Source organism: Gorilla gorilla, chromosome 7 (genome assembly GCF_029281585.2).
Source record: "Gorilla gorilla gorilla isolate KB3781 chromosome 7, NHGRI_mGorGor1-v2.1_pri, whole genome shotgun sequence".
Taxonomy (NCBI): Eukaryota; Metazoa; Chordata; class Mammalia; order Primates; family Hominidae; genus Gorilla; species Gorilla gorilla.
The window spans coordinates 100,327,207-100,339,718 of record NC_073231.2 but is presented as its reverse complement, the minus strand read 5'-3'; positions in this window follow the sequence as shown (position 1 = coordinate 100,339,718).

Below are 12,512 nucleotides of genomic sequence, written 5' to 3'. Positions count from 1 at the left end.
ATACTTGTGTTTATTAAGCAGTTAGATCCAACAGCTTAATAAGAATGTACATCATCACCACTAGTAACTGTGGACACTGCATGTCTCAAACCTTGGAATCAGTATCATTTTCTTTTCCTCTGCTTCTTGCACAGTACTTTTTATCAAACTGCTGAAAACCCAGTTTTGTAAAGATATGTTGTTATAGAAAGGAATATAATGCTATTTAATGTTGAAAATGTAAACTACCTCAAAGTAGTAGTTTATGTGATGTCCAACAGGTGTTGCTATGTTTTTCTCAAAAATTTTAAGATATTGTGTGGCACCCATGTTAATTTGCTAAGGTGCCCTGCTACACAGTTTGGGAACCATGGCTGTACCAAAAGAAACAAAATACTCCTCTCTTTTGTATTAGAAATCTGAACTTTGCATTTCAGCTTTGGACCTACTGACACTATTTTATTATACAAATTATTTAAAGCCTAAAATAAGGAATATCCTAATACTATTATTTTGGGAATCAGAAACATCTAATAAAGCTGGACTTTATACATAGAAATAAAGCTTACAACTTTGAGAAAGTAGCCATATTTTCCCCAAGATATGTCTTAACACACTGAGTCTATATAAGTGGCATAAAATATAGAGTTATCTTAATCAGAAAAGGAGTGTATGAGTCTCATTCCATCCTTTTATCAATCTCTGTTTTGGAGAACTATTTGTGAGTGAATACAATCTTCATTAAGAAAACACTTTGAAGAAAAGCTTAGCTGTAAAGAATCAGAGGTTTAGGTGAAAGGTTATGGCAATCTTTTCATAACTAGTGGCCTTGAAAAACCCAAGTCTTGAGCTGCTGTAAGAAAATACCATAGACTGGGTGGCTTAAACAATAAAAATTTATTTCTCAAAGTTCTGGAGGCTTGGAAGTCCAAGATCAGGGTGTCAGCATGGTTGGGTTCCAGTGAGGGCCCTCTTCCTGGCTTGTATGCAGCTACCTTCTTAAGTGCTCACATAGTCTTTCCTTGGTGCTTGCTTGGAGAGAGAGCGAGCTCTTGGGTCTTTTTCTTCTTACAAAGGCACTGTTCCCACCATGAAAGTCTCATCCTCATGATCTAATCTAAATCACAGTACCTCCCAAAGGACCCACCCTTTTAGTACTACCACATTGAGGGTTAGGAGTTCAATATATGAATTTAGGGAAACACAAGACTCAGCTCATTGCATCAAGATAACTTAAATCCCCTTTGATCCTGAAACCTAATAGGCTCATTTTCCCCAAAGATATATTTTACACATTAGGTAAAATTCGAAATTTGCCCCAATGTCTGACACAAATACATGTAAAAAATAGTTAATGTTTCTTAAGTAACTGTGTTTCTTAAATAAGAACATGGCCATATATAGAAACGTAATTTCTTGGTTTGTTTTTTAGCATTAAGCTGGATATGATCTTTGAGAAATATCAGAAAGCTATTTTTGCTGTTTGAGTTAATACCCAGTAATTCAGGCCAATAAAGGTAATAAATTATTAGTGTAGAAACAAATTAATGCCAGGCAAATTTAAAATGTCTTGAGTGACTACAAGTCCTAGATAAATGAGAAGGGAAGGAATCCACCATGTTGACCAGCCCTTACATGCAAAAATCACTTAGTCCTTATAACAATCCAGCATAGGTGGTATTATCCTAATTTTACAGATGGAGAAAGTTGAAGAGCTTGACTCAAGCATGGTAGAAACAGGATTTAAAATCAGGTTGGGTGGTTCATGCCTGTAATCCCAGCACTTTGGGAGGCTAAGGCAAGAGGATCACTTAAGCCCAGGAGTTTGAGACTAGCCCTGGCAATATAGTGAGACCCTGTCTCTACAGAAAATTTAAAAATTAGCTGAGTGAAGCTGGGCGTGGTGGCTCATGCCTGTAATCCCAGCACTTTGGGAGGCCTAGGCAGGCGAATCACCTGAGGTCGGGAGTTTGAGATCAGCCTTACCAACATAGTGAAACCCTGTCTCTACTAAAAATAAAAAAAAATTAGCTGGACATGGTGGCACGCGCCTGTAATCCCAGCTACTCAGGAGGCTGAGACAGGAGAATTGCTTGAACCCAGGAAGTGGAGGTTGCAGTGAGCAGAGATCGAGCCACTATACTCCAGCTTGGGGGACAGAGCAAGACTCCATCTCAAAAAATAATAATAAAGAAAAAATTAGCTGAGTGTGGTGGTGCATGCCTGTAGTCTCAGCTACTTGGGAGACTGAGGCAGGAGGATCACTTAAGCCCAGGAGGTCGAGGCTGCAGTGAGCCATGATTGCGCCACTGTACTCCAGCCTGGGTGACAGTGGAAAAAAAAAAATCAGATTGGAGCAGGGCACAGTGGTGGGCACCTGTGGTCCCAGCTACTCAGGAGGCTGAGGTGGGAGGATTGCTTAGGCCCAGGAGTTCATGTCCATCCTGGGCAACAAGAGCAAGACCCCCATCTCTAAGAAATAATAATAAAGTCAGGTTGGCTAGCTCCTAATTCCTTACCTCTCCATCTTGGAGAAGAAGCGACTTTTCAGGTTAAGTGTGTTAGAGATCAAAATTAGTAATTCATCATAAGGCAGTGAAGTTTCAGAGACCCAACACTATTTTAGTTATTTCAGAAGTGAGCCTCAAACAAGACATTTCAGGGAAAATTTCTGTTTGTTTGTTTGTTTGAGACAGAGTCTCACTGTCACCCAGGCTGGGGTGCAGTGGTGCTTTCCCGGTTTACTGCAACCTCTGTCTCCTGGGTTCAAGCGATTCTCCTGCCTCAGCCTCCCGAGTAGCTGGCATTATGGGCACCCACCACCATGCCCTGCTAATTTTTGTATTTTTAGTACAGACTGGGTTTCACCATGGTAGCCAGGCTGGTCTTGAACTCCTGATCTCAAGTGATCCACCTGCCTCAGCCTCCCAAAGTGCTGGGATTACAGGCATGAACAACTACACCCAGCCTATTTCAGGGAAAGTTTTGAGCGGCATTTAGAAATTAATGAAAGATGCAGAATTCCTTCGAGGACAAATTTAATCTGTAGAAGAGGAGTTGATAGAATGATTAGTGTTTATTTCTTAAGAATAAGAAAAAATACTATGAAATATTTTTATGCTTTATTTAAACAGAATGTTGCAGGTAGTATTCTGTGTGAAGGAGTAGTAGGCACAGTTAGATTAGCTTTATTTCTTTTTTAAAAAGTAATCGCAAAAACCTGCAGGATGATAATGTGAGAATGTAGGAACTAGAGCATGTCTCCTACGCATCTTCTGTGTTCCATATACCCTAGTACAGTGTGGGGAATATAAGGGTGACTAAGATATTTTTTGCCCTCAGGAAACTCACAGTCTAATAAAGGAAACAATTACGTAAACGTCTTTTTTTTTTTTGAGACGGAGTCTCTGTCGCCCAGGCTGGAGTGCAGTGGTGTGATCTTGGCTCACTGCAACCTCCTCCTCCCGGGTTCAAGTGATTCTCCTGCCTCAGCCTCCTGAGTGGCTGGGACTACAGTGGGGTCCCACCAGGCCTGGCTAATTTTTTATATTTTTAGTAGAGATGGGGGTTTCATCATGTTAGCCAGGATGGTCTCGATCTCCTGACCTCGTGATCTGCCCTCCTCAGCCTCCCAAAGTGCTGGGATTACAGGCATGAGCCACCGTGCCTGGCCACGTCATTTTTTTAAAAGAAAAGTTAATGAGATCTTAAGTGTATGAAATGTATGTGGAACAATTCAGAATTCTTGAATAATCCAACCATTACATTTCTAACATTTTATTGTAGGTTTTCAAAAGTAACTATTTTTAAAATAGTATTTTAAGAAAAGGAAATCTTGGCATTAAAATTGTATAAAATCTTTTTGGAATTGCTTTTGCATAAAGACAAGTTTTTTGTTTTTTTTGTTTTGTTTTGTTTTGTTTTGTTTTTTGAGATGGAATCTCACTCCATCACCCAGGCCGGAGTGCAGTGGCATGATCTCGGCTCACTGCAACCTCTGCCTTTCAGGTTCAAGTGATTCTTGTGCTTCAGCCTCCCAAGTAACTGGGACTACACTACAGGCACAAGCCACCATGCCTGGCTAGTTTTTTGTATTTTTAGTGGAGATGAGGTTTTGCCATGTTGGCCAGGCTGGTTTTGAACTCCTGAGCTCAAGTGATCTGCCCTCCTCAGCCTCCTAAAGTGCTGGGATTTCAAGCATGAGCCACTGTGCCTGGCCTAAAGACTAGTTAAGCAGAAAAGATTATATATGCAATTTTAATTTTTATTATTTTAAATTCATAGGACAGATTAGGAGGTAATGAGTAGGATCTTGTAAGCATCATATAACTTCATAATCTAGAGAAGGGGCTGCAAACTAAGGTACTAGCAATACACATTATTGTGTTAACCAATCTCCAGAACTCTTTTTTTTTTTTTTTTTTTTTTGAGACAAACTCTTGCTCTGTTGTCCGGGCTAGAGTGCAGTGGCACGATCTTGGCTCACTGCAACCTCCACCTCCCAGGTTCAAGTGATTCTCCTTCCTCAGCCTTCCTAGTAGCTGCGATTACAGGTGCATGCCACCAGGCCCAGCTAATTTTTGTATTTTTAGTAGAGATGGGTTTTCACCATGTTGACCAGGCTGGTCTCGAACTCCTGCTCAAAATCCTGATCTCAAGTGATCTACCGCCTCGGCCTCCCACAGTGCTGGCTTAATAGGTATGAGCCACTGTGCCCGGCCAGAACTTTTTCATCTTTCAAAACTGAAATTCTATACCCATTAAACAACTCTGATTTCCCTGTCCCCCCAACCCCTGGCAACCGCCATTCTCCTTTTCGGTCTCTGTAAATTTGAGTACTCTAAATACCACATGTAAGTAGAACCGTATAAATTTGTCTTTTTGCAGCTGGCTTTTTTCACTTAGCATAATGTCCTCAAGGTTTATTCATGTTGTAGCCTGTGTCAGAATTTTTTTTAAAGACTGAATAATATTCCATTGTGTGGATATGCCACATTTTGTTTATTCATCATCGGTTGATGGACATATGGGTTGCTTCCACATTTTGGCTATTGTGAATAATGCTGCTATGAACATGAGTGTACAAATATCTTTTCAAGACCCTACTTATAATTTTGGGGGGTATATATCCAGAAGTGGAATTGCCTAATGACATGGTAATTCTGTTATTTTTAATTTTTGAGGAACCACATACTGCTTTCCACAACAGCTGCACCATTTTACATTCCCATCAACAGTGCAAAGGGGTTCCAATTTCTCCACATCTTTGCCAACACTTGTTATTTTCTGTTTTGTTTTGGTTTTCATAATAGCCCTTTTAATGGTTGTGCTTCTGACTTTTAGGGAGAAGCCAAAAATCTGCATTATTGTGTAATCAGTTTTCAAATATGCAATTAATTCAATTTAAAAATTAAAAACATTTTGTGAGCAAAACAAAAAATTATGCAGGACAAAATGTGCCCAGAGAGTTTCAACCTGAAGAATTTGATGATAGCATCTGTTTTAGAAATCACAATGGAATTTCTATAAAGAGTTATTTTTATTTGGGAAGGTGAAATGTGCCAGGTAAATCTGTGATGGGACATGATGTTGTGGAGAAGTTCTTTGTGACCAAAAAGTCTGGTGTTGAGAACCAGTTCTATGCTCTACTAATTAGCTGTGCAACTTTAAATCGCTCCTCTTATCCTAAATTTCTTTCTTTCTTTTTTTTTTTTTTTGTTGAGACAGAGTCTCATTCTGTCACCCAGCCTGGAGCGCACTGGCGTGATCTTGGCTCACTGCAACCTCCACCTCCTGGGTACAAAAGATTCTCCTGCCTCAGCCTCCCGAGTAGCTGGGATTACAGGCGCCCACCACCATGCCTGGCTAAATTTTGTATTTTTAGTAGAGACGGGGTTTCACCATGTTAGTCAGGCTGGTCTCGACCTCCTGACCTCAAATGATCCGTCCGCCTTGGCCTCCCAAAGTGCTGGGATTGCAGACATGATCCACCGCTCCTGGCCTATCCTAAATTTCTTTATCTGCTCTGCCTACATCAGTAGGTTATGGGGATTAAATAAGATTTGTATTTGATTTCTTTTTACATGTAGAGCATTATTACTTTAAATTAGATCCTCCACTACCTAGACAAAAATATACTTAACATGCCTTACTTGCTAAGTTATTTCTGAAGCCAGAAATTAGTGCCTGCTTGATAAATAAGTGGAAATTATGTAAGTAGAATTATACTAATGTTTAATAGCTCTACTGAACAATATTGATGTGGTTGTAGGGAGACTATTAGTTTGGGGACAGTTTTATAATGGTTTTTTGAACATAGATTCTAAGTGAGGATAGTCCAGTTTCTGTCTAAGCAGAATTTCCAGGATACTCAGGGCGTATAGTAATATTATTTAAATGTAAGGAGGTGGTAATTGCAGGGAACAGTGAGTAGTCTACTTTGGCCAGTGTAGGAATGTAGGGACAGTGTAGAGGGGATGGAGGGGAAGGTATATTTGGAGACTGGGGTCAAATTATGAAAGGTCTTATTTGCTGTGCTAAGCCTTAGGGAGTAACTGAACTTTTTAAATGTGAGTGACATTTTCAGATTTGGTACTTTTATGAGCTTCTATCAGCCAGTCACTATGAAAGATGTTTTCACATAACTCCCAATCAGAAGTATTCTTTTAAAAAGGAGACTGATGGGGGCAGTGGCTTATGTCTGTAATCACACCATTTTGGGAGGCTGAGGCAGGAGGACCACTTGAGCTCAGGAGTCAGAGACCAGCCTGGGCAACATAGTGAGACCCCCCATCTCTACAAAAAATGTAAAAATAGCCCAGGTGTGGTGGTGCACATCTGTAGTCCCAGCTACTCAGGAGGCTGAGGTGGGAGGGTTGCTTGGGCCCGAAAGTTCAAGGCTGCAGTAAGCTGTGATTGTACCACTCCACTCCAGCCTAGGTGACACAGCAAGACCCTGTATCAAAAACTAAATAAATAAAAATTGAAAAAGTAAAAAAATTAAAAGAGAACTACTTTGGTGCAGCAGAGAGGAAGGATTAGAGAGGGAAGAGTCTGAAGGCCGACCAATAAAGAAGTTACAGGCCGGGCGCAGTGGCTCACGCCTGTAATCCCAGCACTTAGGGAGGCGGAGATGGGTAGATCATGAGGTCAGGAGATTGAGACCATCCTGGCTAACGCGGTGAAACCCCGTCTGTACTAAAAATACAAAAAAATTAGCCAGGCGTGGTGGTGGGCGCCTGTAGTCCCAGCTACTCGGGAGGCTGAGGCAGGAGAATTGCTTGAACCCATGAGGCGGAGTTTGCAGTGAGCCGAGATCACGCCACTGCACTGCAGCCTGGGTGACAGAGCGAAACTCCCTCTCAAAAAAAAGAAAAAGAAGTTACAGCAAAGTTCTCTACGAGCAATTCTCGAAAAGCAATCCCTAGACCAGCAGCTCAGCATCACCTGGAGATGTGTTAGAAATGCATATTCCTCCAGCCTGGGCAACATTGCAAGATCCTGTCTTTACAAAATATATATTAAAAAATTAACCAGGTGTGGTGGCGTGTGCCTATAGTCCCAGATACTGGAGAGGCTGAGGCAAGCGGAGCCCTTGAACTCAGGAGGTCGAGGCTGAAGTAAGCCATGATCACGCGACACTGCACTTGAGCCTGGGCAATATAGGGAGATTTTTGTCTCAAAAAAAAAAAAAAAAAGCATTAATGAATATTCTTAAACATGACCCCAGGCCCAAGAGGGGAGGGGTTGGCAATGTGTGTGTGCTTTAACAAATCCTGCAAACAATTCTGTTAAAGTCTGATGCACCCTAAGGTTTGAGAACCACTGATCTATATCAATGGTTTTCTTTTCTTTCCTTTTTTTTTTTTTTTTCTTTTTGTTGTTGTTGTTGAGACGGAGTCTCGCTCTGTTGCCAGGCTGGAATGCAGTGGCGCGATCTCGGCTCCCTGCAACCTCTGCCTTCCGGGTTCAAGCTATTCTCCTGCCTCAGTCTCCCGAGTAGTTGGGACTACAGGTGCCTGCCAACGTGCCGGGCTAATTTTTGTATTTTTAGTAGAGATGGGGTTTCGCCATGTTAGCCAGGATGGTCTCGATCTCTTGATCTCGTGATGCGCCCGCCTCAGCCTCCCAAAGTGCTGAGATTACATGTCAGTGTTTTTCAAATTTAGGAATCATCTGGGGAGGTCTTTAAAAATGCAAGTTTTGGGGGCCTACACATCTCTTTTTAAAAAACTTCTCAGAAGATTTTAATAATTAGCCAGGTTTGGATACAGTGACCTAAATGAAAGTAATGTCCTCAGCTAGGATAGTGGTAATGAAGACAAAGGGATCACATAGAACAGATATTTGTCAGATACTGTAATACTGCTAGAATTAAATTAGGCCATGATGGCATAAAACTCAATAAAGCAGTTACTGTTCTGAAATAACTTTCTAATGGGAGAAGAGAGGGGCAGGTGCTTGGGAGCAGAATGAGGAAAATGTAGGTAGCATTTTGGAACAGCAGAATTGAAGCTCAAACGTCTGGAGGTTTCCGGATGTGGTAAGTAGTGCCACAGGCTCCAAATGGATCACAGAGGGTGAAGGTGAAGATGAAACGACAACTAGATTTGGCAATTTGGAAGATTTTATAACCTTTGTGATGGCAATTTTATTGGAATGAGAATTTGAAGGTAAGGTAAGCAGAATCCGTAATGCTATTTGTTGGCATGATTGAGAAATGAAAGTATAGGCGATGGGTACTTTTTCAATTTGAACTGAAGAGAGATTGCTAAAAACTATGTGTATCAAAGCCATCCGCTCCTCAACTGTTTACATATAATGATTGACTTTGGAAATGTGGCCTTAGACTGTTATCTGCAGAGTCTAATTATGTTTTTTGTGCTTCCACACTTTTGACTACAGACTTCTTTGAAATTCCATTTCTGATTATTGTGTTTTAAGTTGTTATGTCTACTTTCATATCTGAGATGTTCTGTCGTCAGGCTGGAGTGCAGTGGCGCAACACAGCTCACTGCAACCTCTGCCTCCCGGGTTCAAGCCATTATCCTGTCTCAGCCTCCTGAGTAGCTGGGATTACAGGGGCCCGCCACCGTGCCTGGCTAATTTTTGTATTTTTAGTAGGGACGAAGGTTCACCATGTTGGCCAGGCTGGTCTCGAACTCCTGACCTCAGGTGATCCACTCTCCTCGGCCTCCCAAAGTGCTGGGAGCCACTGCGCCCAGCCACATATTCTTGAGTTTAAAATGGAATAAGGTTTTGAGGTATTCATTTAGAAAAAAAATGCTGAATTACATGACTTATTTTAAAGCAATAGACAAAACTAAAATATTAGTTAAATAAACATTCTTAAACTTTTTTTCAAGTTAATAAATCTTGACAAATTATTTGAGTTGACATACTGTGTTGTATTCCCCACTGAAGGTCTCTTGGTTTGCTAAGAGATACTTTAGGCATATTTTGGTAAAGCTTTGGTCCTCTTTAAGTCTGCAGCTGCTTTCAGTTGTTGCCTCTAGGAAGGATGCTTTTAGATGTTCTGGTAATCCTGGAATGGTAGAATTGCTACTTACTCTGATGAAACATTTCACTTGGCCCTTCCAGAACAAGTTAGGGTCCTCTGGAATCACTGTTCTCTTTAAGCTAAATAAGGAATCAAAAATAATTCACCTGAAAGCCCAAGTCATATAAAATAAATATTATCCAAAACTGCTCTATAACCATGTGAAACTTACTAATTTTTTTTTAATTGAAGTGAAGTCTCACTATGTTGCTCAGGCTGGTCTTGAGCTCAAGCTGTCCTACTGCCTCAGCCTACCAAGTAGCTGGGATTACAGGCACACACAAGCACACCCAGCTAGTATGTGAAACTTTAAAAAACTGTTCAATAATTTTCCCTCCGAAACTTACTTCGATGAAAAAGTAAGAAATTAGTAATGAATAGAGCTAGGTACTAATCCTGCCTTTGCCATTCATTAACTTCTGTGTGATATGAACAAATCACTAGTGGGGTGTTATTTTCTCATATTCTGAAACATAAAATAGAAGTAGGAATGTGTGTGGTGGGAGGTGAATATGAATCAAAAGAGAAATGTATTACAGATATTTATTATAGAGTTAAAGTAAAAAATAACAGTCCAGAATTGATCAAGTGTAGTGGCTAGGAGACAAGTGGGATCACAACTGAAAAAGAAGGGTAATCAGACTAAAAGGAGGTGTCCAAATTATTTTTCTCCTCTCCACTCCTCCCACCCCAGCTGTAATGTTGATGCTGCTTAATCAATTAACTAACATTACCAATAAGTAATAACCAATTAATGTGTTAATTCAACATTATAGTTAACAGAGACTTTTACCTCCAATATTTGTTACTGTTAACCCCAAGGCATAGTATAATGTCCTTATAAAAATATTTAGGGGTGACATACTTGGCATTGAATGATTAAAGAAGGAAATGAAACAAATACCAATATATTGGTATATACCAATATATTCATTTCCAAAGATATATGTATCCACATAATTGGACAAAGACTTTGATTTTTTTCTTTTGAGACAGGGTTTCATTCATGTTGCCCAGGCTGGTTTTGGACTCCTAGACTCAAGCGATTCTCCCCACTCAGCCTCCCAAAGTGCTGGCATTACAGGCATGAGCCACCACACCCAGGCCTAAATTGCATTTTATTAGTTTCCTTTAGAGATAATCCAAAATCAGACTATACACTTCTGCAGAAAAGTACTTTTGAACTACACATTACAGTGTCCTTTGCATTACCAGGTACTTCATGTTTAGTATTTGTTGAGTAACAGAAATCTTGCTTTTTAAACTTCTTTTTTTTTTTTTTTTTTGAGATAGAGTCTTGCTCTGTTGCCCAGGCTGGAGTGCAATGGTGCGATCTTGGCTCACTGCAACCTCCGCCTCCTGGGTTCAAGCAATTCTTCTGCCTCAGCCTCCCCAATAGCTGGGATTACAGGCACTCACAACCATGCTCAACTAATTTTTGTATTTTTAGTAGAGACAGTGTTTCACCATGTTCACCAGGCTAGTCTTGAACTCCTGACCTCAAGTGATCCGTCCGCCTTGGCCTCCCAAAGTGCTGGGATTACAGGCGTGAGCCACCACGCCTGGCCTTTTTAAACTTTTTACTTGAACTAATGTTTGACTTACAGAACACTTGCAAAAACAGAACAGAGTGTTCATGTGTACACTTCTTCCAGCTTTCTTTCTTTTCTTTTCTTAAGAGACAGTGTCTCACTATGTTGCCCAGGCTGGTCTTGTCTCAAACTCCTGGCCTCAAGTGATCCTCCTGCCTTGGCCTCCAAATAAATATCAACAAATATTTATTGAGTGCGGTCTGTAAGACTAGTACAGTTCTGGCTGGGTGCTGTAGCTCATGCCTTTAATCCCAGCACTTTGGGAGGCCGAGGTGGGCAGATCACGAGGTCAGGAGTTCGAGGCCAGCCTGGCCAATATGGTGAAACCCTGTCTCTACCAAAAATACAAAAAATTAGCCAGGTGTGGTGGCGGCGCATGCCTGTAGTCCCAGCTGCTTGGGAGGCTGAGGCAGAAGAATTGCTTTAACCCAGGAGGCAGAGGTTGCAGTGAGCCAAGATCACGCCACTGCACTCCAGATGGGTGACAGAGTGAGACTCCGTCTCAAAAAACAAAACAAAACAAAAAAGACTAGTACTATTCTAAACACATGGGTACAGCAGAGAATAAAGCAAAGATCCTGCCCTCATGTAGCTTATATTCTGAGAGTAATAGAAAAACAATTAACAAATAAGTATATGTTAGGGAATGGAAAGTGTGATGAAATCTATAAAGCAGGGAAAGGGAGACACAAGATGAGACAAGAGAGCAATGGACTGTCAGATAAAGCCCTTTGACAAGTTGATATGTGAGTAATGATCTGAAGTGAAGGAGCAAACCAGATGCAAATCTGCAAGAGGAATGTCCCAGCTCACCTTTAGCCAACCTGTTTTAGATTTTCTGAACTCCCCAGATGATATTAAGGTAGGCTGCAGACACTATGAAGCTAGCTTGTTTTCTGGTTACCCTTACTCTTTATGTGTCCCAGTCCAAAGAAGAGGGGGGTGCGGTTTACTAAGGTGCCCAACCTTGGCAGGTCCCCATTTCAAATTCTTGTAACGCTGGCTCCAGGAGCTGCCAAAAGCACAACTCAACCTATGAGGTGCTCTTTATGACTGGAAAAAGTCCCCAGGATAAAAGCTCCTTAAGCACATTACTCTTTTTTTTTTGAAACAGGGTCTCTCTGCTGCCCAGGCTGGAGTGCTGCGGCACCATCTCCGTTCATTGCAGCCTTCACTTCCCAGGTTCAAGCGATTCTCCCGCCTTAGTCTGCTGAGTAGCTGGGATTACAGGCGCGCTCCACCAAAACCAGCTAATTTTTGTATTTTTAGTACAGACCGGGTTTCACCATGTTGGCCAGGCTGGTCTCGAACTCCTGACCTCAAGTGATCCGCCCTCCTCGGCCTCCCAAAGTACTGGGATTACAGGCACAAGCCACCGCTCT